Here is a 26,918-nt window from a genome sequence, read left to right as displayed (position 1 = left end):
TTTCTAAGAAGAAGCTTCAATATTGTAGACCCAAGGTGACCTACCTCGGTCATCTTTTGTCTAAGGAGGGGCGTGCATTAACATCAGATCGAATTCAGGCGATTTTAGACACACCAGTCCCCCGCACTCAGAGAGATGTACGCGCCTTTATAGGACTAACGTCCTTTTGTAGACAGTGGATTATGGGGTTTTCGCACATTATCAAACCTTTGCTAGCGTTACTGTCCAAAACTACACCAATGCCCCTTGAATGGACAGATGAATGTCAGAATGCTTTTGAACAATTGAGACAGGCCCTTTGCTCTGCACCCGTGTTAGGTACACCAGATTACACAAAGATTTTCACATTGTACGTGCACGAGAAAGATGGGTGCGCGTTATCAGTGTTAGTGCAGGCACACGGGGACAAGCAGAGGCCATGCGCGTACTTCTCAGCCCTTCTTGATCCTGTAGCATGAGGGTTACCTGGGTGTTTTCGAGCAGTTGCAGCAACAGCAGTAGCTATACGGCAGAGTGAGGGAATAGTTTTATTGCACAAACTGTTGGTGCTAGTTCCCCATGCAGTAGATGCCCTGTTAAATCAAACGAAAACACAGTATCTCACGAGCGCACGTTTAACAGGATATGAGCTTACACTTTTGGTGCCACATATCACACTGAAAAGATGCGCTACCCTGAACCCTGCCACTTTATTGCCTTATCCGGTTGAAGAGGGCCAGGAGGAAAAACATCATGATTGTGTTTTCCTGACCGAGGAACAAACAAAGGGTCGTGTCGACTTACAGGATATGCCACTTCCAGATGTGGATGGGGAACTGTGGGTTGATGGATCGTGTTTGAGGCTGCCAGATGGCACGACTTCTGCAGCATATGCGATCACGACACTTAAGACGGTGGTAGAAACAGCACGAATACCTCAGAAATCGGCTCAAGCAGCGGAACTGATAGCCTTGACAAGAGCCTGCGAACTGAGTACTGGCCTATGTGTGAACATCTACACAGACAGCCGGTACGCCTTTGGAGTAGCGCATGACTTCGGCCTACTCTGGAGAGAGCGTGGGTTTCTGACCTCTCATGGAGTACACATTATGCACGGAGAACTAGTGCGTGATCTCCTAAACGCGTTGCTTTGCCCAAAGAAAGTAGCGATAATTAAATGCAGTGCGCATAAAAAGGTCACTGACAAAGTGGGACAAGGCAATACCTTTGCAGACAGTATAGCAAGACAAACAGCTATGTCTCGAAATGACTCCCCCATGTATGTAGCGAAGTCGCAGGCCGAGCGATGGCATGATGCTAGAGCAGCGATACTAGACATCCAAAAATCAGCGACTGAAGCGGAACTTGCAGCATGGGCAGCAGAAGGGATACTGGATGATGAGGGTTGTTGGAGGAGTAAGGATATGGAGAGATGGAAATTGCCTGCAGCTTACTTGCAAGCGATGGTCCAGATGACGCATGGGTTGGCACATGTGGGGGCTCTTGCAATCACTCGATTGTTAACACGAGTTTGGGAGCATCCTGAGATTGCCAATACTGCTAAGAGAGTAGTGCAGACTTGTTTGATATGTTTACAGCACAATCCTGCAAAAGGGACGCATACTCCGAAAGGAGGGTTCGCTCCACCTTCTACACCATTCGAGGTACTTCAAATGGATTACATCCAGCTCGAGCGTTGCAATAACCTTAAGTATGTCTTAGTGGTGGTGTGTGCTTTTAGCAAATGGGTTGAGGCCTTCCCCACGAAAGACAATACAGCTTTGACAACAGCTAAGGTTCTGCTCAAAGAGTACTTCCCTCGATTTGGAGTTTGCAAATTTTTGTGGAGCGATAATGGTCCTCATTTTGTTGGGAACATTGTGGCGTATGTGCTAAAGGGACTGGGGATCCAGCAGAAGTTTCATGCTGTGTTCCACCCTCAGTCAGCAGGTCTTGTCGAGCGGTACAATGCCACGTTGAAATTGAAACTGCCCAAGATTGTGGCGTCCACGTCATTGAAGTGGCCGGATGCCTTGCCGCTAGCATTACTCTCTCTTAGATCAGTGCCTCACTCTCGAACTGGCCTCACACCGTATGAAGTGGTGTTTGGAAGGCCTATGAACATATGGGGAGTTCCTAAGCCACGATTGTTACATGATGTGCCTTGTATAATGATGAACGATTATTTGGCACGATTAACAAATGATTTGCTTTCTATTCACCAACAGGTTCGAGAAGCGCTCCCTGACAATTCCATTGGAGAGGCTCATAATCTCTGTCCTGGAGATTACGTGATGATAAAGTCGTTTGAGAGAACGAACAGCTTGGAACCGAGGTGGCGTGGCCCCGAGCAAGTCCTCTTGGCGACTCGAACGGCTGTACGAGTGGCCAACAGAAAGCGGTGGGTGCATTCAACTCACTGCCGTCGCGTCTCTCCGGACCTGGTGAATCCTACTGTGCTGTCCGACTACAGAGATATCTTGGACGAAGAAAAGAGCCCAGCTGTGACGTCGGCTGAATCTGAGGGAGCCTTCCCGGACCACACTGTTCCTGGACAACAGCGCTACAATCTGCGGCCAAGATAGGAAGAAGATTTTTTTTTTTTGTGCGAGACTGGTTGGTTACCGCTCTGGGGTTTGTGAAACGGAAGCCGGGAATCTCAAGGGGGGGGATCAGTTCTGCCAAGAGTAGCGACACCCGTCTTGACCCCGGAGAAGAAAACAACGGCTACCTCGGAGCTCAGCACTAACGTTTTTTTTTGTAGTTGTATATTTGAGACTTTGTGAACTCTTTTGAACTATGGCGTCTTCCGCATCACGAGACAAGAGAATTCTTGGTGCTATCTTGTTCGTACTGACAATTGTGGTGATAGCAGTAATAGCCTGGGTAGTCGAACTTGTGGTGCCTGTACGAGAACATTTGCTGCCGACTACCCCGGCTCCATCTGAACATTTTCACTTCACCTTACCCTATCATGAAGAACGGCACCGACAGACTTATCTAAACAATAGCTTCATTCAAATCTTGCATCATACTCACAATATGACGAACACTTCTAACTGTTGGGTGTGTGGGATGTTGCCTGGGCATCAGAAGAAAGGGGGCACACCGATCATCCCACTCCCGTTTTCCCATAATGGTTCCTGCAATGCTTGGTATACTCTTTTATTCACTCTACGATGGCCAACAAAAGGGGGGGTGCTTTTCCGTTTAAACAAGATATGCTATCATGATCGGGATGGTTATCCACAAGCTGAGGGTACTCGATTTGAATGGGAAGAGTACCGCCCTGACAACGTGTCTGCACCCCGAATTTACAGCAATCAACGAAATATTAATATGTCCAGCTCTCATGTCATTAATGTTATAGATACTAAGGCGGATCTCTGTATACGTAATAAAGGTACAATCCCAGTTGGAAAAAGTGAATGCAACACCACACTTACATTTGACAGTCCGAATGGTATATCATTTGCGGCATCCCAAAATACATACTTCATTTGTGGTAATAAAGGCTATCATCAGCTCCCGTTAGGATGGCTAGGTACATGCTATATCTCTTTTGTATTGCCCCCTGTATTCATTGCCCCACCAATGTACCATAATGATTACGTCTTATACCACGATTTTGTGTTAAATAGAGTTAGACGTGCTGTGGTCTTGGATGATATTGACCAGACTGATACTGCCTTACAACAATATGTAGATTTTAATTTGGGATTGTTTTCCTTTGTGGGGGCTGCTTTGAATAGTCGGAAAATACGACGACTGACCCGTGTTGTTGCGGCTGTAGCTAATGATACTGCTTTCGCATTGGGAAATATAACGGAAGAACTTCAAATATCCAGAATTGTTACGCTTCAGAACCGAATGGTTCTTGATGTGGTTCTAGCTGATCAAGGGGGGGCATGTAGAATTATCGGAAGTAGCTGTTGTGTTTATGTACCTGATAACTCGCCATCTGTATATGATGCAATTTCTAAACTCCACAAAATTGCTGCTGAAATACACCCGGACAATGGTACATTGACCCTTTCAGGGTGGTTCTGGTCAATGCTTAGTACTTGGGGCTGGAAGCTACTGACGATTTTATGTATCATAGTTGGGATACTATTCTTTGTGTGTTTATGTATACAATGTGGCCCTGCCTTATGTTCTATGTGTTTATCAGCTTGTATTCCAGCTAGACGAGCTCTTGCCCAAAAGGAATTGATGCTTCATAAAGAAGTAGCTCAAATAATGTCAATTGATATCGAAGATGAGTGTCCCGACTACGTCCACTATGAGGTAGCTTCAGCTAAACGCTAAAAGGGTCGTCTGTCGTAATTTGACAATGGCTGGGTTAGCGCTTAGCTTTGCTACACGTTATTTCCCTTAACTTGGCCTTATTCGAAAACGCCATTTTGTATGCTACGGCGGCCATTTTAGGGAATGAGCGGCCTCGTGGTCAGCATACCCTTTAGTCCTTTGTCCGTGCCACTGACCACTCGAGTTTGCCCAGCAACAGGCTATTATTAGTAACGGTCAAGCCTGTACATGCGCAGTTCCAACTGACCAGTCACCCCTCAGGAATGTTCCGCCAAAACTCACCAGTGGAGTTGTAACCCCTCCCATGAGTTGGCTGTGCTCCAAAAATGACCATATATGTACCTAAACTCTGTAACCTTGTACCGCCTACTTTTTATTACCTGTAAATTGTATAAAAGAAGGACTCACACCAACGTTCGGTGTGATACTTCTTGCATTGCCGAAGCGTGCTGTAGGAATGTACCACCACCCCATGGGGTCTTAATAAACTTGTCTTTTGTACTTCTCAGCTTCCGTGCCAACAGTTCTTTTGGTGTAAGTGGGTATCTCTGCGGAGCATGTAGGCCTTGGGAACCCAATACCACAGTGGTGGTGGGGCAGATGCTCCAGCTGCTGCTGCTACTGTAGCCATTTTTAAGAAGAATATATTAGAGACAGATCTCCAAACAGGTCTTCCTCAGTCAAAGGACAAAGTCAGAATAAAGAAAAAGGAGGGGGCTTTCATCATTTGGAAAAAAAAATGTTCTGGTCCAATGAGAAGTGTTATTTTCAAGTCACATGACCAGGGCTTTCATCATTTGGAAACCAAAAGTGTTTTGAACCAATGAAAAGTGTTATTTTCAAGTCACATGAGCAGGGCTTTTATCATTTAGAAACTAAAAGTGTTGTGAACCAATGAAAAGTGTTATTTTCAGGTCACATGACCCGACGCGCTTACGCTACGCGACCCGGGTCGCGTAGCGTAAGCGCGTCAGAACGTTTTGCGATCGTATGCGCATGCGTGCTTCCGGGTGCGCTTACGCTGTGCGTCATATGACGCATCACGCGGTTACGCAATACGTCACGATCATGTTTTCGTTCGCGATATTGATGCTTACGATACGCTCTCCGGGGTGCTCACCGGGGCGCGCTCCGGGAGCGCTCCTAGGAAGAAAAAAAATTAATAAAATTTTTTTTTTTTAAATGGGAAAAATTGTAGGGACTGGTAACCCGATGTGCCTTTGCTATACTCAAGTGGATTTTACGAAAAATAACTTTAAAAAAATATATATTGTGCTACATTGGGATATATATATGTTACAGCCCAAATGTAGCCCAAATGTAGCCCAAAGATGGCCACCAGAGACAAAAAAATACTAATGTAGCCCAAATATCAGCCATATGTAGCCCAACTATAGCCCAATGATAGAATGTACCAGAGTGTTCTCAAGAACATCTAGAGCATTAACAGTCTTACTTATAAAGTGAGACTTATAGTTAGGAATTTTGCATTTAAAAAACCTATGAAATTCACTGAAAAAACCATAGGTTTCACACCAGTTATAGTTAGGAATTAGCATTTAAAAAACCTATCAAATTCACTGAAAAAACCATAGGTTTCACACCAGTTATAGTTAGCTGGAAATTTTACTGACATAAAACTATTGAAATTCCCACGTTATAGTTAGTTGGACTCACTATAACTTGCACGTGTAATGCACTGCTGATGACATCACATATTACATCACTCATGACATGGTCAGTGACATCACTCATGACATCACTGATGACACCATCCTTGTGACAGAGAGACTGACCTCCTTTCACTGTAAAGTAACCCTTGAAACACATATTGAAAAATAAAAACTAACATTTTCCAAAAAAGTGGTGATACCCATACCAGTTACAACAACCAATTCAGTAATACCACCATCTATATACACATCCACTCATTCACCAACAGTTCTACATAGTCACTCATACATATATTCACTCATCATATGTAGTGAAACACCTATACATCCTATTACACACCGACAGTCATCCAAAAGTTACTCACACACATAATCACACATGCAAATAAACTATTGTGCATCCATTAATTTGCATATACAGCTATACACACACTACCACCTTACTTCTAAGGAAACTTACACATACTCACTCTCCTAAACAATTACTTATAGAAATACATACTTATTTAAACAGGAACTCTTACAATCTCACATATACTCACTTATAAACATCAATACTCACATATAAAAGAATAAAACATATGTCGTTACTGATAAAGACACTAGTGAGACAGTCATTCACTCACTAACACACACATATACACACTCATTCACCCATACAGTCCTGCACATATGCTGTCTTCAAAACACATACAAACAGTGAGTCAGTCACTCATGCATCAATGTTGTAAGTAATTCCCACACTAAACAATACAAACACTCATACTGATACTAATAAAACATCTAATAAGCCATGTACATACACATGTACCTACTCACCAACCCATGCAGCTACTTATACACAAAGTGAAACACTAATACATATATTTAAAAATTTAAACATTACTCACTAATATTTATTTTTCAGAAAGACACACATTCACTGGATGGTGTCATCAGTGATGTCATGAGTGATGTCACTGACCATGTCATGAGTGATGTAATATGTGATGTCATCAGCAGTGCATTACACGCGCAAGTTATAGTGAGTCCAACTAACTATAACGTGGGAATTTCAAAGGTTTTATGTCAGTAAAATTTCCAGCTAACTATAACTGGTGTGAAACCTATGGTTTTTTCAGTGAATATATATATGTGTGTATATTGTTTAAGTGTGAGTCTTGAGGTGGTAATTGCACCTAATAGCCAACATCTGCTAGTAAGAGCACACCATAACGTCGCACCTGATAACATCAAGACATATGAAATGTCAAAATTGTGCCTAATTTGAAAAAGTGTCTTACTTGATGCGGTGCCAAGAATGTCTTGGCGCACCTGACGTAAATCGGTCATTTTTGTGGTTTTGTAAACCACTTAATCCCTGATCCTCCCACATGAAGCTTAAAGAGAACTCGAGGATCAAAAGAAGAGAACCCCGTGAATGAGTAGGACTCTTTTTATTAATCTTGTTTGTCCAGAAAGGTGTGCTTTCTTTATGTTGAAATTGCTCAAAACCATTGTCTATTGTTGGAGTTTTGATATATTTGGGGGAATTTACGTCCGCTGTGCAACCTCCAATGAAGCGCACGTTCAAGAAACTGGTGAGCCAAAATCCGCTGAACCATTCAAAGGTTAAAAGAGGAAAGTTTCAAATGAGTCAACAACACTCAAAGAAAACGATACGGTCACACATCAATATGTTCCTGGCAAACACATAAGGAAGCATTTAGTCTGTGGTTATACATGGGAATTCTGTGCTCCAAAGCCTGACACTCTTGCCAGAAATAAGTCATGGCGGCTTTCTGCATTTTAGCAGCAATGAGCATGACATGATTTTATCACTAAACAGAACCCTGCTCTTGAATATAAAAGCAACATAAGAGCGTAAACCACGTGTGGTCTTGTGCATTAGTCTTTAGTTGATTATGTCACTCTTCCAAAATCAATCAAGTTGGGGCTAAAATTGTAAAATGTTTCTTATTGATATCTTGTTTGAATATTTGAAAGGTGCATTGTGTAACGCAAGCCTCCAGGTGCCCAAATATGTCCTCGAGTGAGTCAGGCAGAGAAGAGAGGAATTACTCCATAGACTTGCACTCTGTCGGATTTCAAGTGGGTCCAAACCATGTTTCTCTGGATGTGGTTGAACCATATCCGAATTTGCAGTGTGGTAGTTTGAAGCAGTAAACTCACAAGAGTCTTTGACTGTAGCAGCAGCCAAGCATCCTTCCTGTATTTTTTTCTCATCAGAGGAAGCATAAAATGTTCCCACTTGCAAGAAAACACCTTCCTCTTCCCTTGCCTGCTACCCACACACCCCCATAGCCACCTCCTCTCCCAGAGGTCCTCACATACCTTGACCGCCTGCTCAGAGCAGGAAGGAAATGTATGCATTGAACCCTGGAATTGGGAATTCTGTGTGGTTTTAAGAATTGAATAATAAATCCCACAAAGTAATTCCCATTCCATGGGGTTTAGCTTTTAACTGCACGGTACAGGGCCACATTTACCATAAAGTAATTGTAAATCATGTACAATTTTATGGTGCCCCAGTACCATGCAACTTGTAATGAGGATCAAGGTTGACTAAGGCAGGAATGAGGATGTTCACTGTACTAATAAAGAGCCTTGTGTTAAAAATAATTCAGATTGTGAATAGGTGATAACATTCCAAAAGACTGGGGTCTGTATACAGAGTCTTCTGTCTCCAGTGGGAAACAGCTCTTACCACGCAGTCTTCTTTGCCACGCAATACCTTTACCACGCCTGCCTATACCAAGCATATGCCTTCACCACACATGCCTTTACCTCACAAAGAAAGTATCGGTAAGGTAAGATCTATCTATCTATCTATCTATCTATCTATCTATCTATCTATCTATCTATCTATCTATCTATCTATCTATCTATCTATCTATCTATCTATCTATCTATCTATCTATCTATCTATCTATCTATCTATCTATCCATCTATCTATTTACTGAAAAACCCAAAGGGTAAAGCAAGGTTATATTTTGGTGAATATGTCAGTGACAACATTAACGTTTTGAACTAAAAAAAACACACAGAAAATTACCAGTTATAGTTAGCAGTGCTAACTTAAACTTGTCCCTGCAATGCACTGCATATGACCTCAAATATTACATCACGGATGACAAGGCCTCTTTAGACCCTAGGGACCCCATCCCCCAGGGCCACACATATATCTGAAAAAGAGGTGAGAGCCCCCCTCCCTGGTCCTCTTAAGACCTTGGGGACATCATCCCCCAGAGCTGTGTATCTGAAAAAGGGGGAAGGGCCTCCACTCCAAACGGTTGTCAATCCCGGGGAGCCCTTCCCCTTGGGGGTGCTCAGTTAAATAAAGGGGAGGGGCATATGTGGGCCCCTCCCCAGGCCAATTTTGGCCATGGGACCCCATCCCCACGGCCCAGCATGATTTTCAGGGAGAGGGGGCAAGTGGCCCCACTCCAGGGTTGAATCAGTCCCCAGGACCACATTCCCCAGGGTACTGTGAGGTTTCAAGCTGGAGGGGGCACACAGCTCCTTTCCCTGGGCAAATTTTGGCCTCTGGGATCACATCCTCTGGGCATGGCATGCTTTTCAGAGGAAGGGGCGCATGTAACCTCCCTCCCTGGGCCAATTCCGGCCTCAGGACACCATCACACAAGGCCCTCACAGTTAAAGGTGGATGCCCTGGTGCCCACCCAGGGCACCCACAATACTCTTGTTGCAGGCTGTGTGGGGAGCCTTAAGGCCCCCACAGCCCCAGCCGGCTCCTCGTACATAGCAGCAGCCAGCATTGCGGATGCCCACAGGGAGCAGACCCTAATATTGCTCCTTTTGGGCAGAAGCAATACTATGATCTGTTTCTCTGCCCTCTTTCATTTTGTCAAGGAAACAGATAAAAAGTCTGCTCTCGGCAGGTGAGAGCATTCTCCAAGTTTCTAAGACCAGACTTGGGCATGGAAATCGCTATGTCCCGAAGAGGTACATAACATCCCATTCACAATATGTTTGGCCCTGAGGGTGGGCTCCGTGGGACCTCTGATGGTCCCGGGCGGGACGTATGGTTCCCGTACCATACACAATATATTTGTCCATGGGGTGGGTTCTTTGGGCCCTCTAGGCTCCCTCAGGGAGGGGGCCACACAGCCCCCTCCCCCTTTATGAATACAATCTCTGTGGTGGTCTCTCTGAGGCATTAGAGTTAATAGAGGTGTCCCGGCTGCCACTTTTTTCCGACCCCTCAAGAGTCACCCAGGATTGCAGCAGTTTTTGCCAATAGTTTTTTCTTTTTGCCTCTGCGGAGGTCCCTTTTGGCCCCCCCAGGAGGCCTAGCGGGTCAGGGTATCCTGCCATGACCCTTATTTTATTTTTTTTAAACTTCAGGACAGGTGACTAAGTCCCTGAATCAAATATTATCAGCCAGCAGCAGTTTTCTCAAGTTTCTGGTAGCCAATAATCAGAGCGCTTGCTCCCACGGGAGTCAGACTCCAGCATGAGCAAGGTGGCCCAAGGGAAATAAAGCTACCTGGGCCTATCACAATGCTCTATTTTTAAGAGAATCTCCTGCAGACCCAGCAATCCAGTTATATAATTATTTTTGCACCTTACTTTCTAAAAAACTATTGAAAGCTTTTATAGTAGGCCTGGGAGGGGGGTGTGTACTCCTCTCCACTTTACGTTAACTTTGGCCTTGGAGATGGGGTCCCTGTGGCTTATTAAGGCTCAAGATAAGGGCCACACTGCCCCTCTCCTTTTATATTGTAATTAGGCCCTGGAGAATTGGGTTCCCAGGGCCTATACCAGCTATGGGAGGGGGGATGCAGTGCTCCCCTCCCAAATGGAATTTGGCCCTGGGGGTGTTGTCGCCATGACCTATTAAGGCTTGGGGAGGAAGGCTGTGCGCACCCTCCCCTTAAATAAACAAAAAGTCTCGAAGTGGCTAAGGAGACTACTCGCCCTATCACCTTTCAATAAATAAGGCCATGGGGATGTGGTTGTCAAGGGCCGAAGTGGCTTGGGGAGGGAGGGCTGAGCCAGTGGGTTGAACACAGGGACTGGCCACAGGCCAAAAGTAACTATAGCAAGCACACCCACCATGCAAATGTTGTCATCAATGATGTTGTTTCAGATATTACATTCATGTTATCAATGATGCCACAGAACATGTCATAAGTGATGTAATGTGTGAGTGCATGGTGATGGTGCGAGTTTTAGTTACTTTAGGACACGAGTTACAGTCATTATAAAGGGTACATTTCAGTGGTTTTGTTCCTTTAAAACAATATGTTTTACAGACATTTTCATCTAACTTTAATGTCCCTTTAACCTTTGCTTTTTTCAGTACATTTCTAAGGTTATTTTTATTGCAAAGTGATATAATATCACCATACCTAACTATAAGTTCACCTTAACCTTTCTTTTTTTTAGGGAATTTCTAGTTTTTTTAAAACATAAAGTAATATTTTGTTACCGGACGTAATGCCAACCCCAGGCAGCACAACATGCACACCATAGGGTTTTGTGCATGTCAGGCCCTGGTCCAAAACCCAAAAGGTTCCTAACACCCCCTCTGTACCTGAGCCATGAGCAGCTTGGAGTTGCGTGCTGGTCCTGGCTGTCATTTTAGGTAAAGCAATCCAACTGTCTTTTTTTTTATAAGTAGTCCTCATTAATCACATTATGCTCTAGGTTCGAAGAAGTAAGGCCTAGCCCAGGCCAGAGATAAAAGTCATTTGGATGCCCGGCCACTCCACAAGGGAGGAGGGGAAGCTGTTATCCCCGGGCTACCCAGACAGTTATAACTCCTGGCTGGACTGTGGTGCCATCTCTTCTATAAGCAAGTGCTAACACAAGAGTTGCCCTGTCACTAAAGCACCCTGCATTGCATATTGTTAATCATTGGACCATGGAACTCATAGAAAAATAAACATACATTGTACATTAAAAACAAGGTGTAAAGGAAATTAGAAACTGGAAATAAAATAGACACGTAGAGTGGAAATAAAGAAAGAGGGATAAAGAGACCCTAGCCAGTGATAAAGGGGAAAAGCATAATAGAGTTTGTGATCAGTGCAATATATTGGGTGCATATGTCTTGAAGCAAACGTCCCAAATTTCCCAGAATCTCGTTTTCTTAGCAAGCTTAGAAGGGCGATCAAGGTGCACGACCCTCTGTGTGGAGTGAATCGATTCACATTCAGTGAGGGGACAAGGAGGACCCACTTAACACATAATTCCCTCCTTGCCAAGAGAATCAAAACAAAGAAAAGAGCTTTCTGGGCTTTAAGAAGGCTTGAATTTACCAGCCCACCTGGGATCACTCCAGAAATCACTGAGGGTACCGTCAGTTTAATCTCTATACCCATAATATCCAAAATGATCTTACCCACGTTCTGCCAGAAAGATTGGATTGAAGGACACTGCCAGAACATATGGACCTCGTTCACATTGTTTTCTCCACATCTAGGGCATTTCTTGGTTGTGCGAATTCCCCAATTTTCTAGTTTCTGTGGTGTCCAGTATGCCTTTATTTATTTATTTATTTATTTAATTTGTATGGCGCGTTATAACCACAGGGGTCTCTAAGCGCTGTCTGACCATGTTTACGTGATAGATGTTATATTCACTTGAAACCAGCTGTACACCTAAGGTCTGCTCCATGCTTGTTTGAATAGTGCGGTTTTTTATTTATTTATTTATTTAATTATGGACAGTGAAAAGATGGTTCCTCTTTAATGGGGCAGTTTTCACATATAAACATAAAAAGACATAGGGCCAGATGTAGGTAATCTCAATTTACCTATTCTTAAATACAGAATTTTACCGATTCGGTATTTAAGAATAGGTAAATGGGATGTAGATAATTTTTTGGTAAAAATTACCGAATCGGTACGATTCGGTAATTAAGAATCGGTATTTACTGATTCGGTATTTACCAAATTGGTAAATACTGATTCAGTAATTCCCATTTATTCCTATGGGCCTGGAGGCCCATAGGAATTAATGGGAATTACCAGTTCGGTAAATACCGAATCGGTAAATATCGAATCGGTAATAGGGGGAACCCTTTCAAGTGTGGCAGGGTGTCACATTGACACCCTGTTGCACCCCTGAATAGTGCATGGGTGCACATGTGGCACACACTTAACACATAATTCCCTCCTTGCCAAGAGAATCAAAACAAAGAAAAGAGCTTTCTGGGCTTTAAGAAGGCTTGAATTTACCAGCCCACCTGGGATCACTCCAAAAATCACTGAGGGTACCGTCAGTTTAATCTCTATACCCATAATATCCAAAATGATCTTACCCACGTTCTGCCAGAAAGATTGGATTGAAGGACACTGCCAGAACATATGGACCTCGTTCACATTGTTTTCTCCACATCTAGGGCATTTCTTGGTTGTGCGAATTCCCCACTTTTCTAGTTTCTGTGGTGTCCAGTATGCCTTTATTTATTTATTTATTTATTTAATTTGTATGGCGCGTTATAACCACAGGGGTCTCTAAGCGCTGTCTGACCATGTTTACGTGATAGATGTTATATTCACTTGAAACCAGCTGTACACCTAAGGTCTGCTCCATGCTTGTTTGAATAGTGCGGTTTTTTATTTATTTATTTATTTAATTATGGGCAGTGAAAAGATGGTTCCTCTTTAATGGGGCAGTTTTCACATATAAACATAAAAAGACATAGGGCCAGATGTAGGTAATCTCAATTTACCTATTCTTAAATACAGAATTTTACCGATTCGGTATTTAAGAATAGGTAAATGGGATGTAGATAATTTTTTGGTAAAAATTACCGAATCGGTACGATTCGGTAATTAAGAATCGGTATTTACTGATTCGGTTTTTACCAAATTGGTAAATACTGATTCAGTAATTCCCATTTATTCCTATGGGCCTGGAGGCCCATAGGAATTAATGGGAATTACCAGTTCGGTAAATACCGAATCGGTAAATATCGAATCGGTAATAGGGGGAACCCTTTCAAGTGTGGCAGGGTGTCACATTGACACCCTGTTGCACCCCTGAATAGTGCATGGGTGCACATGTGGCACACATGAATGCCCTAAGGTCATGTGTGTCTGCTACATGGCACTGTTAAGAAAGAACAAAATTCCTTTTTTAACGGTTTTCGTTATTTACCACCAACTTGTAGTTGGTGGTAAATAACAAATCCTTACAGGTGAAAAGCACTCACTTGAGTGCTTCCTACATTTCAGATTTGGTAATTTACTGAATCGGTATTTAAGATTTCAGTAATTTACCGAATTCTTAAATACCGATTCGGTAAATTACCGAATCTGAAATGTAGCCACCTACATCCCAAATGCCTAATACCGGTCGGTAACGGCCGAAATTCGGTAATTTCGCCCGTTACCGACCGGTATTAGCGTTCCTACATCTAGCCCATAGATACTTGCCCTAAATCTTCAAGGTCTTCCGCTGGCATGTCGCTCCTCCAAATCACTGTAAATGGATTTTGCATGTCTTCCTCTGTTTGGATTAACATCCAATACCACTCTGCGACTTCTTTCCATATTGTAGAGTGTGGACAGAACTTTGACACCAAGTCCTGATTCCCCTCGATCTCCTTCCCCGTTAATTGTATCCAACTAGAAAGTTGATATTATTTGAATTTGGATACTGAGTTTTCAGAGATCACTGAGAGATGTTGACATGAAATTAACTCGGTGTCCACAATGAGCTGCCCCCATCTACCTATACCGTAGGTTCGAAATGGAACGTCGAGTGAATCTGTTAAGCAGTCCGGAGTGCCGGGGGAATCCCAAATAGGAGCTGCATCACTGGAATACGGTATTTGAAACAATGATCTCACCTGAGACCAGACCTTAATAGCAGCCAGAAGTACTTTTAGTCTCACCTTCTTGGATCGCAATACTCGTGGTGAGGGCCCTGAAATGCAGAACAGAAACAAATTTCCCCTCAGTAGATGGCGGAAATGCTTTAAATGAAACATGCAGTAGTATAAATAAAGATCTGGGGTAGCAATCCCACCATAAGCTTTCTTTCTTCTGAACTTCTTTAAGGATATTCTTGGTGTTTTGTTTCCCCAAATAAAGCTAGAAAAAAACCCCTGAACTCTCTTGAAGCAAATCTTCGTGAATTCTAACGGGATGTTGTTGAACAAAAAAGAAAACTTCAGGAGAATTGAAATTTTTAGAAGAAAGTGGGCAGGCCCCCATGCCTGTAGCTGTGATTTGACACTGGCGGCTACTTTGTCATTCACCTGTGCTATGCTATGTTGTGGACTATTTGGACACCTAGATATCTTATTTCCTGATTTGTGAGATCACTCTTGTAGGGGGTATTCCATTTCATTAACTCTGTTTTTTGCTGGTTGATCGAATATCCAGATATCCTCCCAAAACTCTCTAATTGCTCCCCTATTGCCCGAAGTGACTGCTCTAGGTCCCCTGTCAGAATCATAAGGTTGTCAGCATATAACCCGATTTTCTTTTGTCAGCCATTGCAGCTAAAGGGGTGAATATTCTGACAAGTTCTTAGTTTACATGCCAGTGGTTCAATAAAAAAGTTAAAAAGAAGGGGGGAAAGAGGGCGTCCCTGTCTTGTCCCCCTACTTATTTTTATTGACCTTGTGAGATTTCCGTTAGCAAGGAACTTTGCACATGGGTTTTTATAGAGGGCTCTGACCGCTGCTAAAAATGTTTCTCCTAAGGTAAATCGCTGAATCGTCTTATATAGAAAACACCACTTGACCCTATAAAATGCTTTTGCAGTGTCGAAAGTCATTACTGCTAACAGAATTTTATATACTCCTGCCATATCAATCACCCCGATTAAATCATGTACTAATTCATGAAGTTGCCTCCCTTTCATGAAACCTTTTTGATCCACATGTATTATTGATCCTGCTACCTTATCCAAACGTTTAGGTAGGATCTGAGTATATATTTTATGGTCACTATTATATAGGCCTATAAGATTCGCAAGACCTCGGATTCCTATTGTGTTTTGAAAGAATAGTTATGGTGGCTTCATCCCAGGATGCAGGGAGGTCTTGGGCAGATATAAAAATAGAATTAAATAATTGGAGTCAAATTGGAGCAAGCTCTTCCTTTAAGATTGTATATATTTCATTTGGGATAGAGTCAGGTCCAGCGGCCTTCTCTTTTTTTTTTAGGGTACTAATGACTTGGAAAATTTCCTCCAAGACAAAAGGGATACTCAGATTATCTTTTTCCGAATTCAACAACATAGGGAGTTCTAGATCTGAAAAGAACTCTTCCATATACTCTTCACTCTGTGTTAAATCTTCTGAGTACAGACATTGGAAGAACTTGACAAAGGCCTCCTCAATCTCGATATCCTCACTGATGATATTACCGGAGATCGAGCATCTAAGGTCTTTAATCATGCTCCTAGACTGAGCCGTCTTAGCTTTCCATGCAAGGAATTTGCCACACCCCTCCCCGCATTCATGATGGGACAACTTACTGACTTCCCACTTCCTTTTAATTATAGCTTCAAGATAGTCAGCAAGGTCATATTTTGCCGCAGTTAATTTTTGTGTGATATTTAGCTTATTTGGTGTTTGTTCTAAATTTACCTGATTTTTATGAATTGCAGCTTCAAGAGTTTTAATCTCTTCTCTCACTTTCTTATTTTGAGCAATAGACAAAGAGGTTAAAGTACCTCTCAAAAAAGCCTTGTATGAGTCTCATACAATGTGAAGACATGTTGAATTTAAATTGAAGAGGAAAAACTTTTTTGTTGCTGCTTTCAGCTTTTCAATTACTGATGGCTCTAAAAGTAGCGAATGATTTAGAGTCCATTTACGAGAGGGGGTCTTTTCATAAGGCTGATTTTCAGACCTACCGCGGAATTATTGGAAAAATGCTCTGGCACATGACTAACCTTCACCTTGTTCTTACTAGTGGAGAGATCTATCAGGAAGAAGTCAATCCTGGTGTGGTAAATAAAATTACCTGGTACTTAATTTCTATGTAGTAAAGTTCAATAAAATAGCTCAATCAAAATAAGAGACACAGAGTCCGTGGCATCTGAGTTTTAAGGGGTTTTATTCCATAAAATTGAATTGGTTCGAACCAGGTAGCATGATCCATCACCACGAGGGTTCAGGAAGGGAATCATGGACATGTACAATGATTTATTAACAGTACACAGTATATATAGTATCATTACAGTGGTGATGGGTTCAGAAGGCGTAACAGCTGAAAGAAACAAGATAAGAAACATGTGCGTAACAATATGTAATCAGAAGGCGTGCACAAGGGTGTACACGGAGGTGGGTGCCAGAAACGTCACATAGAAGAAAAAACATTTCAGCATTTCAGTCATAGAAGTGACGCAAGTGGGTGGATCCCTAGAAGAATCCTGCAGTGTCAGCAGAAATATATGGCAGAGATGCGCGCGCAGCAGCATGACGTGTGACTGACGTGGAACTGGAGGGTGAAAGGGACTTGACATTTAGCGCTAGGATTAGAGACAGAAGTCTGGTGGGTCAGATCGACTTGTTCCTAAATCATATCTGGTATTTTGTGTTTGGAGAACTGTATTATCTAGAAGGAAAGGTCTCTCGGGCAGAGGCTATTCTATACTGACTGCTAATGCGTGCATATGTGTCTACGTGTAATGCGAGGGGCCATGGGCCTACCATGGTAACAGGAGCTATGAATTATTTACATGGAGACAGAAAGGCCGGGCCCTTTACTCTGCAGGTGGGGGGATGTTTACCTAAACTACTGGACAAGAATGTATTTTCGAGGAACGGAGCAGGTCCAGGCTGCAGCTTTCAGAGGCAGAAGTCAGGAAAAGGCTCGATGGCAGAAATCAGGGCCTTTGCCAGAGCCATGAAAACATGAAAGTGCACCATGTAAAGACGGTGGCACGGCATACTTAGGAACTGAATTATTGATCCATTCATGGCGGATCTGAAAGAGGGCATGTTAACGTTGGACGCAAATGTATTTGCGTCTTCATAGCGGGTTGTGGAGGGAACTTGCATGCACTTTAAGCACGTATATGGAGCCGTTGGGGTACGTAGTAGGGGACACAATTGAGCATAAAAATTTATATTACCTCATTCCCTCCTTGTCCCCTACGGACCCTTCATGATATATCAATCTTCATTAATCCATCTATTTGTTCATATAACATCATTTGCTCTTCCTTTTTCTGACGGGAATTTGAACTTGAACTTGAATGGGGAATACATGATGTGGCGCACAAGCCGCATATCGCCGGCCCACATTGTAGACATAGGCAACAACTGAATACTATGAGAAGGGCTATTCCTAGGAAGGATAGGACTTTCCATCCCCAGGTGGATAACACGCTCCAGAACCAACCGGACCAAGTCCAGGTGCCTGGATTCTGGTGTATCTGACTAGCAATTTTGTGAAGACGGGTAATGGCTTTATATACTGAAGGTGCGTTTTGTGGAATGAAAATACAGCAACTCGATCCGATGACTCTACAAGCTCCGCCCCTATCGGCCAAGATGACGTCAAGAACAAGACGATTTTGAAGGACAACAAGTCTCATAGCAGACTGTTCCTCTGTTAAGTTGCCTAGGGCGGAAGTAGTTTCATTCACTACTGCTTCAAGGGTTCTGGTCAATCTACGTATCAGTTTACTATTCGAGACAGTACCTAAGTAGGGAAAGAAACCTTTATTGAAATCTGTATATTGCTCCCATGCTGTTTCAGTATAGTCTACAATCGGGAGATCTCTCTTGTGTCTAGTATGTACTAAGTGGGAGTTCCTATGATAGTCAGGTGGGGCTAGAAAAACAGGTGGCAGAAGGAATGCAATGTAACAAGTGCCATCCCAATCTAGAGGTAAACGTATGTATGCTGTATGGCCACAAACAAAATAGGAATGACGGGAAGCTTTGAATGTAGACTTGCCTTTATCACTAAATTCGACTACAGTAGTACATTCGCTATGACCTAGGTGTACTGAACCATTCTTTCTGACACATAATTCACCTTTAACAGGTAATACTGACATAGAAGGTAAGTCTGGCTTGGTTTCGGACTCGACATTCAGAATCATGAGGTTAAGTGTAAAGTTACCTAATCCATATACTTCGTTTTCTAGATCGGTCCCTGTCCTTTTGGGAAGACCCTCCTTGTCAGGGAAACATACTTTGTGCAGAACAGTGTTCAGATTTCCCCATACCCAATTGCCTTGGTAAACTACGGAATCAGAATCTAAGGAATTTATTAAACTAAACCATGCACCACAGGAACCATTGTGTGTGAACGGGTACGGAAAGAGGGGCAGAACTCCCTTGTATTTCTGATAGGGGGGGAGTCGGCCACATATCCAACAATTGGTAGCATTGCTGGTCTGATGGGAATGGTGTAACATACTAATGAATGTATTGTTGCGCAGCGCAAGTCTGTATGACAATTCATGCGGGGGCAGTTCACTGAAAGTGTGCTCGACAGTGACATTTGAAGAAGAATGTGTACGCTTGAATATAGGGTAGTATAAGTTTAACAGTATACTTGCAGTAATAATCATAAAGCTCAGAAAAAACATAATCAATAATGTCACTATACAGTGACTGCGGAGAGTTTTACAATATTCATGTTTCTTGAGCTGTTTCTGTCTATCTCTCTCTCTGTCGGGGTCTAACGGGTACATGTCAGAATCAGGTTTAACCGATTCACCTAGGGGAGGACTTAAACAATTAAACTGTCTGACTTGCTAGACCTTAGTTTGGATTTATACTCCTCGGACGGAGTTTTCTCTATCAGGGGAAGTTTAGAGTCACTGAAATCTGGGCAGTCCTTAGAGGGGGAGGGCTGAGAGTCTGTAACTGGAAGCAGTCCATGAAATATCTTGACGTGGCTGGAGTGGAGCCACCCTTTGCGGCCCTCGACCTTGATTGCAGTCCTCGTGGTTAGCAGGACAAGTTTCGGCTCCTGCCAACGGGGCTCCAGCGGACTCCTCTGATCAAAGTTCCTGACGAGAACAAGGTCCCCCGGAATGATCCCATGTGGCTTTACATCGGTGTTGTCGGGAAAGGCTGCAGCAACCTGTGAACGACATGATTGTAGTGCAGACATCAAGGAGGCAAGGTAATCTGTCAGCATATTACAGTCAACATCTGTGATTTTTCTAGGCAGAGGCGTCCCCCACATATTCGGTGGCCTGCCAAAGACCACCTCATACGGGGATAGCCCTGTTCTCGAGTGCCCTACCATCCTCATGTAGAAGAGGGCAACGGGTAATGCAACTATCCAGTCTACGCCCTTTTCTTTACAAATCTTGGCGAGACGAATTTTCAGAGTCTGATTGTGACGTTCCACGAGACCTGCTGCCTCGGGATGTCGGACACAGTGAAACTTCCATTGATAGCCGAGCAGGAGTGATACCTGTTTCATTAACTCGGACGAGAATGGCTGTCCATTATCTGAGTACACGACACGGGGCAAACCGTACCGTGGGAAAAATTCACGTACCAGCTGCTTGGCAGTGGTCGGAGCAGTGTAATCTGGGACTGGATATGCTCTGTCCAACGGGAAAGTGCACAGACAACTACGAGGACATATTTAAATCCTCGACAACGTTCCATCTGGATATAATCCATCTGGAGGACTTCAAAAGGGTGATCGGGAGGATGAAATCCACCTTGCTCTACGGGAATGCCTTTACCTGGGTTGAACTGACAACAGATCATGCAAGTACGCACTTTCTGTTTTGCTGCTGCTCGTAAATGTTTATTGAACCAGAGATTTTGAATGCTGTCCAACATGGCTTTTTCTCCTAGGTGTGCAGGACTATGTGCTGTGTTAATGATAACTTGAACCATAGAGTCGGGGAGAAACCATGTGGCTTTTCCCTTCGTCATCCATCCCTGTTCTGTCTGGATCCCTCCTAGTTCAGTCCATTTCCTGATTTTGTCTGGTGTAGCATGTGTCTGTATGTCAATTACATCTAGGGCGGGATCCTTAACTGTCATGCTATGAGTTGGCGTCGGGACTATTGTCTTTGTCAAGTCAGGTGTGTGAGTCTGTGCTGTAAGCTTGGCTGTTCGGTCTGCCAGGTCGTTGCCCTGGGAAATGTTGTCAGTGACTTTAATATGTGCTTTACACTTCATGATGGCTATTGCTGTAGGCAAATGTATTGCTTCTAACAGAGCTTGAATGAGGGGACCGTGCTGGATCTTGGCACCGTGTGAAGTTAAAAAACCTCGTTCTTGCCAGAGGACTCCGAAGTCGTGTACAACTCCGAATGCATAACGGGAATCTGTGTATATGTTAACTTTCTTATTCTTGGCTAGAATACAGGCTTGGGTCAGAGCAATGAGCTCTGCCGCTTGGGCTGACAGGGTGTCAATACGATGTGTTTCTATGACATCAGTTTCTGTTGTTACTGCATATGCAGCCACTAACTCTCCTATACTTGTTCTCATACATGAACCATCCACATAAAGTGTCAGGTCTGGATCTGGTAATGCGGTGTCTGTCAAGTCTTGTCTGGGTTTCGTCGTAATGGTAACAACTTCAACACAATCATGTGCCAAAGGGTCTGTCATATTTAATGGCAAAAGTGTAGCTGGATTCAATGTGTTACAGCGTCTGATTTCTATGTGTGGCTGAAACAATGTCAATTCATATCCTGTCAGTCGTGCTATAGTCAAATGTTGAGTTTGTGTTCGGTTTAAAAGAACTTCCACGGAATGTGGAACTTGTACTGTCAATTGGTGTCCTAACACTATAGAATCACTTTGTCTGATTGCTAGAGCTGTTGCTGCTACTGATTTCAAGCACGCAGGCAAAGCCTGGGCTACTGGATCTAATGTACTAGAAAAATAGGCACACGGTTTGTGTGAACCTGCTTGGTCTTGAGTGAGGACCGACAATGCAGTACCTTCACGTTCTGTGACAAAAAGTGTAAAAGGTTTGCTGTAACATGGTGTCGCTAAAACTGGTGCTTGACATAAAGCTTTCTTTAATTCGTCAAAAGCCTGTGTATGTTCCTGAGTCCAAGGGAGGACAGTCGATGACGCTGCCTCCTGTGTTGTCAACTGTATAAGTGGCTTGGCTAGAAATGCATACTGAGGGATCCATTGTCTGCAAAAAGAAGTGAGGCCTATAAAGGCCCGTACCTCCTTTTGTGTTCTGGGCTGTGACATATTTACAATTAACTGGATACGGTCGGGTGTTAGCTGTCTCCCCCATTTGGACAGCAAGTGCCCAAGGTATACCACTTGCTGAACACAGAATTGTAACTTCGAAGGGGACACCTTGTGTCCCTTATCAGCCAGGAAATGTAAGACTGTCAGTGATGCATGTTCACATTCGTGTTCACTTCGAGCGGTGATCAACAGATCATCGACGTACTGGAGTAGGGCAGTGTTGTCAGGCATGTGGATACTGTCAAGTTGTCTTTTCAATGCTTGGCTATAGATGCTGGGGCTTTCTGTGAATCCTTGAGGTGCGCGTGCAAATTTGAAGCTTCGACCATTTAAACAGAATCCGAAAAGGTATTGGCTATCCGGATCAATGGGGACACTAAAGAAGGCGTTCTTCAGATCAATTACAGTAAAGAACGTGGCTTCAGAATCAATTGCAGTCAATAAAGACGATATGTCTGGGACCACAGGATACTGTGGTACAATACATTTATTCAATTCGCGTAAATCGATAACTAATCGATAAACTGGAGGTGCACTCGGATCAGTGCGTTTAAGAATCGGAATGATAGGGGAATTACAGATATTGGAGTCGGTCTCTACAACCACTCCTTGGGCAATGAGCTCGTCAATGATTTTCAGTAAAGCCACTACAGCATCTGGGGGTAACTTGTATTGTCGAATTCGGGGTAAAACAACTCCTGGCTTGAGTGTAACTCGATATGGTGTAATGTGCATACAACCTACATCAGTTGGGCCTTGTGCCCATAACTGTGCAGGAACATTCTGTAACCTGGGATCAATATCTCTCAACACATAGTGACCTTTAAAGTCACGTAAAAATAATCTAACTCTTTCCGGAGAACAACATATGACTGCTCCTAGAGCCTTCAGTGTCTTGATACCTAACAAGTTTTCTGGACATGATTTCGTAAGCAATAAGTCTGTAGTTCGTGATAACGGACCAACTGCTAGAGGAACTGGTTTCGATACTTCATTAACAATAGGTTTTCCTGAAAAACCAAGGGAAACATTCTGTGAGCCTGAGAGGGGTGCCCCTGGAACCTCGTCGTGACTTATCGTTGTTCTGCTTGCCCCTGTATCAATCAAAAACTTTCTATCTTTCCCTAATACCTGACTATGTACATAACGACCCTCTTGATCTACAGGAATCTCAATGAGAGGCAAGCCAACTTCCCCCTCTAGGCTGTTTCATGTGTATCGCTGATACTCGGGATAGTCAGTTTGTGCATACTGGTACATCTGCTGAGTTGCATGTTGTGTTGAGGCAATTGGCTGTTGCTGGGGTACCGCTACGGTCTGTACTGTCTGTTGTGGAGCATGCATAGGCTGTACATTCTGTGGTACGTGTTGCTGGACCTGATCCTGTCTAGGAGGACACGGTCTCTCCTTAGTTTTGCCTGTTGCTATATTGTATTTTAAAACAGTGCATTCATTTATATAATGACCTGGCTGTTTGCAGTAGTTGCATGTCCCTTTAACGGGAACTGCTGAATTATTGGACTGTGTCATGCCCTTTTTCTGACTGTCAGCTGGAACTGACTGAGCAACTAACATTTTCATTTTCGTGTCTTTCATGCGTCTTTGTTCGTGATCATGTTCTTCCCTAATTCTGTTCTGGTGGTACTGTAACATTTGTAACATCTGGGAAGGCGTGTTTGCTTGCCATGTGCTCTCGACTTTTAATACACGATTCTTAACTTGAGGCAAGGAATTCTCAACTAGTTTCGTTACAAAAAGATGTGGGTATGACTCGCTACTTGGTTTCAGGCCACTATTAATAATAAAACATTTCTCAAATCTAGAATAAAAATCACTAGTGTCTTCATCGGGTTTCTGTTTGCAGGCTGAGATTGCACCCCAGTCTTCCTTTTTAGTTGACAATAATCTTGGCAAAACCTGTACTAACAATCCTGGTAATACTTTAGTTTTGTCCCCAAGCCCTAGACCTGGGGTTCGAGTCGTTTCTTCATTCTCTAATGCAGCCCAATCAATCTTTTGCTCTCCCACCTCCCAGTCTTTTTCTTTGAGTTTCTCGTAAATACCGGCAGGCAGTAATACTTTCAATATTTTCATAATGTCGGGATAGGTATAGTCTCCCATAAGTAACATGTCTTTTATTTCTCGGTGAAAACCTGCTGGATCTTTATCATGACTAGGTACTATTTTCTTCATTTCCAATAATTCCATTTTAGATAACGGTGTGTATACGAATACACGTCTAAGGGTGTCATCGGCATTCTGGACTGGATGTACTTCTCGTAAGGGATTCTGTCTGTCGAAGTAAAACATTTTCCTTTCCGGGGGTGGGTCTGAAACAAACTGTGGATTCAAGAAAGCACTATATCTGTGTCGCTGTTCTAGAATTACTTTAATTAGATCGGTACCTAGACCTCTCCATTTATTCATGAGTAGTTCTATTAGTACATCAGATAAGGGACCTGGATCAGAACGTTGGCATTTATACAACAAAAGAAGGTGTTGTATCATGTACATACCAGCCAGTCGCTGTTCGTCTGGGGACAGATTCAAAAAGGTTCGCGCTACTGTATCATCATTATACATACTAGAATTGTCAGCCCATTGCACTGCTGACCTGGCTAATTCTTGTTCATCCATAGAATTGAGTACATGGTACCCCATCCGATGTTGAAGTACTTTATCGGTAGCCTGAAATAGATGTTCAGGCGTTTTCGGATTTGACATAGCAGAGTGAAAAAGTCGCTTGCTTTCTGGGCGTAACGTTTTATCAAAGGATCTACCCTTACCTACATAGGCTATCGTGTCTTGACTTATTAGCTGCGATGTTTCTACTGTTTTCTCTGATTCATCCTCCTCCTGGGAGGAGGCTAGATCGTCTGATTCGAGTGGCTCATCTGTTTCTCGACGAGCATGTATATCTATGATTTCTTTACGGATCTTTCTAACCATAGTATGTATACTTTTCTCTCTATCATGTTTACCCTCAGCCATGTTCTGACTCCATCTGTTCAATCTATCCATCTCACTTTGTGGAAATCCTGCCTGATCTTGTTCTCTTATCAAACAATTAACCAAAAATCGCATAATTAAACCTTTGTTCTCAACTTTCTGACGTGACATGGCGTCACCAACACTCTCGGGTCCTTCTCCTGTTCTAATAAAGTGATACATTTTGTCTAGATGTTCTGGCATTTCTGGTAACATTATCAGATAATCTGTAACTCGTCTTAAGCGTAAGGACGCTAACAACATGGGTCCTGACGTACCAGGCACAGTGTCGTATCTACAATCTGTAAGCTGTTGTCTGAGCTGTTCTGCTGTGGCACCTTTAGGTGTCCGCGCCATTGCCAAATCTCTCATTGTCACTCGATGTAACTGCGGCGGGGTTCGAAAACCTCCTGATGCGCCTCCTGAGCCGGAGGCTTGACCATAACCTGGCTGCGTTGGGACCTGAACTAGGCCAATCCCAAAAGGATTAAGCGTATTTATAGGGGGTGCAGGATTCGGGACAGGAGGGACCTGCTGTTGCGGACCCGGGGGCTGCTGATTATGGGGTACAGGTACATGTGGGACGGGTACATGGGCAGGTGCATGAGTATAAGCTGGAGCTGCATCATCCAAATAGGAAGAAAGAAAAATCTCTGCTGCGGTCTTGTGACGCAATTTAGTCGGAACCAATGGAGGGGGCAGATTCTTTGGTACTTCTGGGGTCGCCTTGGGCAGGCCCTCGGCCCGAACTGGATACATGCCATTATTAAGCGTACTTAGTTGTCGGTCTACTTGTTCTGTTCGAACTCGTATACCTTCCTTGACTAATTCGTTTTCTCGAGTCTTTTCTGAATCTTCTCTATGTTTCTCTGCTTTTCTGAATTCTTTTTCTGTACGTCTATGTGATTCTTTACGCCATAATTCTATGGCGTCTTTCTGTGACTGTCGGGCTTTCTTTTTCAATAATGCTTCCTCTACTCTCATGATGCACTCGGCATCCCATGTTCCTGAAACAGGCCATCTATATTTCTCTTCTAAGTGTTTGGTATAATCGACCCACAAGTCTAAGTACAGTATGGCATCTAAGCCATGCTTGTGGTACATAAAGTGCCCTGGAGTGTCCCTAGGTGGAACAGGCACTGCTTCTTCTAGAATCCCCTTTCTAGTTCCTATCTGTCGTAACTTACTGAACAGCGGCATTTTTGAACCTTGATACTTGATACTTACTCGAACTCGAACACCATAAATACAATATACACAGTAATGCAGATCAAACAATCACTCATACCACGACATTAAAACACATTTAAACATTTCGAACAGAAAACCACATATTAACTAGTAACATTTACTTGATGTACTGCTAAACAGCACAGATACACTGCTAAACAGTGCAGACCGGGTCTGTGTACCCAAACCCGTCTCGACCGGGGCAAACTAATGCACCCGTCTAGATGCGTCCCCAGCAACGGTACTCACCGGGAAGCACGGAACAGAAGGCCTCGGAAAACTCGACACTGGGCTGGACCCTGGACCGGACTCGACTCGACTCGTGACGTAGGTACTTCGGAACTTCGGAACTGGTGGGCCTCAAGACACCTCGGACCTTGCACTCTCGGCTGGACTCGGGTCGGGATCCTCCGCAATCCTCACCGCCTCGTCTGGGTGTCGATCGCAGTCTCAGTCACCTCCGTTGGCCTGAGGGAGATACAGGAAATCCTGCGGATGCGCATGAGTGTCCGTCCGGCTGTGGCAGGGGACTAGGCCTGCAACGCACCGCCGGCGCGTAAGGTGGGGGAGGGTCCCATCTGGGGTGCCAATT

This window comes from Lissotriton vulgaris, chromosome 3_1, assembly GCF_964263255.1.
Source record: "Lissotriton vulgaris chromosome 3_1, aLisVul1.2, whole genome shotgun sequence".
In the NCBI taxonomy this organism is placed as follows: Eukaryota; Metazoa; Chordata; class Amphibia; order Caudata; family Salamandridae; genus Lissotriton; species Lissotriton vulgaris.
This window is presented reverse-complemented; position numbering follows the sequence as displayed.